Here is a 6,562-nt window from a genome sequence, read left to right as displayed (position 1 = left end):
GAGATCGAGGGATAGAGATAGAGATTGAGGGATAGAGATAGAGACAGAGGGATAGGGATAGAGATAGGGATAGAGATAGGGACAGAGATAGAGATAGATAGTATAAGAAGGACCTTAATGTCGGATTTGAGGACCAGACTTCAAATTTCAAGAAGGAATTATGTCAAAACGATGAAAAATTAGTATCTAAAATGTATAAACTGTTGCTTTTGGAGGAGACAAGAGAGGAAGTGGTTAAAACAACTATGATAAAATGGCTCAAGATGCGGGGTGTAATATAGAAATGGCAGCCTGGGAAAAGTTATGGAAAAATGACTTAAAATTTACTGCATGTTATGCTATCAAAGAAAATTATTATAAAATGATGTATAGATGGTATCTGACACCAAAAAAACTGGCATTAATGTATAAAAATGTTTCAAACAAATGTTGGAAGTGTGGACATTTTGAAGGCACATTTTTTCATATGTGGTGGACCTGTGGGAAGGCTAAAGCCTAATGGGATATGATATATAATGAATTAAAGAAAATATTTAAAATGACATTTCCTAAGAAGCCAGAATCCTTCCTCCTGGGAATAACACAAGGTGCAATTTCTACAACCAATTTAACATTTTTTATGTATGCCTCCACGGCAGCTAGAATTATATATGCACAGAAATGGAAGTCTAGTGAACTGCCTTCAAAAGAAGACTGGCTGATAAAAATTTTGGAATATGCGGAGATGGCAAAACTTACAGCACTATTGAGAGATCAAAACTTGGAATGTTTTAAAGAAGATTGGAAACCATTTTTGTTGTATTTAAAGAATTACTTTCCTACTATAGACTTGACAGCAGGGTTTGAAATTTAGTATAAATCGCAGGTTGGTTAGATTAATTATGTTTGTAAGGGTTTGAACTTATGTTTTGATTTATTATCATAGCAAGGGTAAATTTTATAGTTGTTGATTCACGAAGAAATGTGAGCGGGAAGTCCTCCCTTTTTGTGTGTATTTTTAATGAATGATAATATTGTTATTGTTAAAATCAATAAAAATTGAATTTGCAAAAAAAGGAGAGAGATAGAGATAGATAGAATAAACAACTCTCATTTTGTACTAACAGATGTGCACAAATACACCCTTGCAAACTATTAAAAAAATAAGGGGGGAGGGGTAACCCTGTCTGGGCTGAGAAAGAAAGCCCAAGCCTTGATGGTCAGACTGTTTCTGTCAAGAAGCAAAGAGTGGGATTCTCTTATTGTATTTCTTAATAAAAGGTTTTAAAACCTTTTTTTTTTTAATCGTAAACATCAGTGGGTGAACTGGAATTCCACACATTTAATGCAACCATCATGTGCTACATCATATGATTTTTGAGAACTTTCTCCCCATCTTCTCCAGAGTTATAACATGGGGTGCAAAAAAGGAGATATTACTCCTTTTTATATGAAGGCAAGAGGCAGTTTCCTCCAAAGCAGACCTGAGTGATGGCCAGAGTGGGACCTTCAGTTCCTGCACTTTTTGTAACTTTCTGCCACAAAAGAAGTAGCTGACAGCACTTTTTACAAAGTTTTAAAAACCTTTTGAAATTTTTTAAAAAATCAACAGATGGACTGATCACCTTCATTATGAACACGCATACTGCTGTCATGATGTACTACCACTGTGTGAAATTTAGTTATTTTGTTTCTTAGTTTCCCATTGATCCTGGGGTGGGGGGATCTGATATAAACTGGAATATCTGGCTGGAATTCCGACACAATCTGAGTGTGCACCGTTTAAAAATGGGTGCCAATTCAGATTCTAACATTTTTAATGTCAAGTTTATCATGTTAAATCTGATGCAATATTTTTTTAGTGCACGGGCCTAATTGACAGGCAGCTTAGAAGTCTGAGGCCTATCACATGTGTGCGCTTGACCCTTGCTCTTCGTGGCGGATGAAGGTGGCCAGGGAGGGACTGGGTGGTGGGAGCTTTTACAGCCAGGGCTGTTACCCCGAATCTCCCCCGGAAGAGAGTGTGTGCATTCACATACCAGCGAAACTTACCCTGAAGTCCATTTGAGATCTTTGCAAGCACTCCACACACAAATCGGGCTTTGCCTTCCGAATTCTTGCTTATCTCGGGTTTTTAAAATGCTGGTTTTAAGATAGTTTTACTGAAAATGGCAGAGCAAATAGGGAGAGGCACTGACATAGAGCCATTAAGATGGTAGGAGGGAGGCAACATTGTGTTCATACCCAAGGAGCACTCTCTCTCGCACACGCTCCCCGTTGGCTAGAAGGAAAACATGGAGGCATGCAATGCGAACCTGCATCAAAAGAAAACCTAAGAGCAGAGGGGAGGGGCTGCTTGCCGCAAATGCCACAAGTGTAATTCGAAGTGGCTTCGGTCAACACTTACCCCACACCATGAAGCCATGAGTGAGCGGAGAGCTGGTTTTGTGGTGGCAAGCATGACTTGTCCCCTTAGCTAAGCAGGGTCCACCCTGGTTGCATATCAGTGGGAGACTAGAAGTGTGAGCACTGTAAGATATTCCCCTCAGGGGATGGAGACGCTCTGGGAAGAACTGAAGCTTCCACGTTCGCTCCCTGGCTTCTCCAAGATAGGGCTGAGAGAGATTCCTGCTAGGGATGTGCAGAGGGCATTGGCGCATGCGCAGCGGCCACCAAAATGGCGGCCACGCGCTCTTACGGAGGCCCAAAAGGGCCAAAAATGCTCAAGTTACCTGGTGGTGGTGATCAGGAAGGCCAGCGGGGGGAGAGGGAACCTGTGTGGACACCCCCCACCCCACGGCCTCAGCAAGCCCCCCGAAGGGGCTAAAGGTACTTATCTAATTTAATTTAAAAACAAAAAACAAAAAATTTGCGGACCAGTCCAGGACCGGCGGTGGGTGGGGGGTGACAGGGGGCCGGACCGAACTGGCCTGGTTCCATTTGAGGCATGTCCAGCCTCGAACCGAACTGGGCCAGACAGTTCCGTGCACACCCCTAAGTCCTGTCTGCAACCTTGGAGAAGCCGCTGCCAGTCTGTGAAGACAATACTGAGCTAGATGGACCAATGGTCTGACTCAGCATATTGTATGTGTGTATGTATGTATTTATTTATCAAATTTGTACACTGCCCCAAACTTTCATCTCTGGGTGGGTAACAATAGCATAAAACAAGTTAAAACATATAGAGAAACGTAAAACAATATATATGGCAGCCTCCTCTGTTCCTATGTAACTCCTAGGAGTGGGAAATGCCTCCTTTAATCAGGGTGATGCTCCCATCAGGTAAAGGAGGTTGTCATTAAGCTTCTTAAAAAGTCAACACTGGACCCAGGTGATTTAAATAACTTTTGATCAGTTTCCAACCTCCCATTTCTGGGCAATGTGTTAGAGTGTGTGGTGGCATCCAAGCTCCAGCTAACCCTAGATGCATCTATTTAGTTCCTTTCCAGTCTGGCTTCTGGCCCAGATATGCTCCATTCAGGAATTAAGATGTGAAGGGGATGATAGTCTCTCCCAGACTAGCAGAGTCCGTGCGTGCCCTAAATTCCACTTCAGGCTCTGACTTGCACAAGAACTACTTATAGACTTGCAGGTATTGTTGTAAGGTTACCTGATGTTGCTCTTGTTTGTATTTTTCCTCTTTGGAAAAGTCCCTTGACCACTGGCCAGACAAATTGCACCCCACCGATATGAATGCAACTGGGGGGGTATAGTTGCATGAAGCAGGGAGAAGCCAGAAGCTTCATGCCCCCAGCTTCTTGCATGGCATTGTGGGATGTGGGAACTGGATATTTGTCTGCACCTGGGACAGCATCTCACTTTTCGATCCTCCTTTTGTGCCCTGTTTTGCTCACACCAAGCTTCTGCTAATGATGTTCCGATGGCTGTTCAAGATGCTCCAGATCCCACCTTATTGTTACAGCACTCTTGATCCGGTTTGGATGGAAAGATAGATAGATAGAACTGCTGCTGCTGCTACTACTACCATACTACAAATATTTATATACCACTCTTCAACCAAAGTTCTCAAAACAGTTTACATAGAAAAATAAATAATACAGAAATAAGATGGTCCAACATAGACAAGCAGAGCCCGGTCAGCATTTCCCAGCAGCTGTCCACCCCCATGTCAATATTGCCAGTCTGGGAGGGTAAGGATGATTTTCAGGTTGCCAATTCTCTCTGTTTCCTTTGGATCTCTGAGAAGGATCTCAGCTCTCCCTTCAGCTTGGTTCTGCTTGGGGGCCCAACCGGCCCAACCAAGTAGCACCAATGTTTTCTGGCGATTTGGTGAATGTCTTGTATCAGTTTTGGGACCTAGATGTCTCCCACGGGATATATGACTTTCTCCTAACTGTGGCGATGGATGCTGGGGAGCAGATGAAGGGGTCTGGATTTTGAAAGATAACTGTTTTCCAAATTCTGGTCACCATCTTCACACTGTATGGGTTTATACTGCTTTATTTAAAAGGAGGGGGATAATTCAGTTATTAATCATGGCCTGGGCCTTCAGGGTATTGGGCTAGGAACAAGCATTGCTTATATTCCTTACACAGTCAGTGGCACTGCTGGGTAGGAGTGACACCTACATTAAGTTATTGAACTTCTGCTCTCCAGCTTCCTTTGGGGAATCAGATACCTGTGTTTACGATAATTGTCTTCTTAATAATTGCCCTTTGGCCTTTTCCCAAACAACTTGCCTGGCTGCCTCGTTCTCTCCCTGCAACCCTAAATCACTATGTTTATTGAAAATTATAAAGGAAAGCATCACCTCTGCAACATCTTAGCATCTTTGTGTGGCTCCAGGTACAATTCCAGAACCGGAAAAAACACATCTGGGAGAACTCACTGATAGGGATGTGCAAACCGGTTTGATGTCGAACTGGCCTGACAGTTTGGGGTTGAGCTGAACCACCCCAGTTTGGCTTGACCCCGGACCAACCCCCCGCCAGCCGTTCAGAGGGTTCGCAAGCACTTTTCAAAAATATATATATATGTATTTTTTAAGTACTTAGCCCCTCCGGGGGGTTTCTTTAAGGCCACGGAGGGGGATCCTCAAGGTTCCCCTCCCCCTGCTGGCCTCTGTTTTGCTAAAAAAAAAATGCCCGGTTCAGGAGTTCTTCGGCCCATTCCAGGCCTTTCCGCTGTCATGGCTGCCATTTTGGAGGCCGCTGCGCATGTGCAATTGGACCCTGCATGGCCAGGTAATCTCAGGTCATGCAGAGACATGTTAAGCATGCACGGCAGCCTCCAAAATGGCCATAGCTCGTATCTGACCTATTCCAATATGATGTTAAAATGTTTGGAAGCAAAGCCTTTTTAAAAACTGTTTAAATAGTCAGATGGTTGGACTGTGTTGGAATTTCATTCAAAGTTTTTCATCTTAAATCGATGTCCCATAGAGATAATGGGGGGGAGGGTTAAGCCTCCTGAATGGCTGGGCAGAAAGCTCTGAAATCTGACATGGTGGTTGTACATGATGATATTATTAAGTCTGTAGATGCTGAAGCAGACATTTTTAATGTTTTTTTAAAAAGTTTTTTATACTTTTAAAAAGTGCCATAACTGCTTTGTTTCATGGCAGAAAGTTACAGAAAGTGGAGGAATTGGAGCCCCATTGCCTGACCATCAATTATGCCCTATTTGGCAGAAATTGCTTCTTGTGAGATGAGAGAGAAACACCTCCTATAGGAATTATATGTAAAATTGTTACATTTCTTGAATATCTAGCTAGTCATTCTCTATAGTATATCACATTTGAAGAAAGAACTGTGCTATGTAGATATGCAACAGGCAGAAATTCATCAGGGGCATCCTTAGCAAGTGAGTGGAGAAGCTTCACCTGTTGAATATCTGCCTAGATGCAGCCCTCCACTCCCCAATGTACATCTGAAATACCAAGGCAAAGTGTGGATGGATGGACTCTCAGTTGTAAAGCCAGAATGGTTTATGAGACTGTGTATAGTGCAGAAGTTAAGATGGGCACCTTAATTTGCAATTTCCATTCTTTTTTTAGAGCAGGAATGAAGATGTAAAGCTTCTTAACTCTTATCTTAAACCAACGGTTTTTGGATGGGGCACCAAAAGGGACATACGATGCCTTTTATATGAAAACAAGGAGGTATTTTCTCCAAATAACACATAGCCAAGAGGGATGTGCACAGAACCAGTTCAAAGAACCAGCAGTTCCGCCAGTTAGAAGGCGGCAGGGGTCTCTGGAAGATGAGGGCATTGGGGCAGCAGGGAAGTACACTGCCACCCTGATGGGCTTTTTAAAAAACTGATGCCAGTGGGGGGAAAGCAGCAGGAGGGGTAAATGCACCCTAACCCCACTCTTAAAGGGAGACCCCCGCCACCTTTGAACTGCCCCGCCGTGGTTTCGTGCACATCCCTAACAGCCAATGGCTAGCATCGATGTTTCAATTCCTGAACTTTTTGTAAGTTTTTGCCATTAAACAAAGCAGCTGTGGCACTTTTAATACGATTTTAAACATTATTGAAATATAGATTAAGAATCAGTGAATGCACTGATCACTTTGAAAGCCTATACACTTAATGCTAGTATTACTACTGACATTGTGAA

Source organism: Hemicordylus capensis, chromosome 2, assembly GCF_027244095.1.
Source record: "Hemicordylus capensis ecotype Gifberg chromosome 2, rHemCap1.1.pri, whole genome shotgun sequence".
In the NCBI taxonomy this organism is placed as follows: domain Eukaryota; kingdom Metazoa; phylum Chordata; class Lepidosauria; order Squamata; family Cordylidae; genus Hemicordylus; species Hemicordylus capensis.
This window is presented reverse-complemented; position numbering follows the sequence as displayed.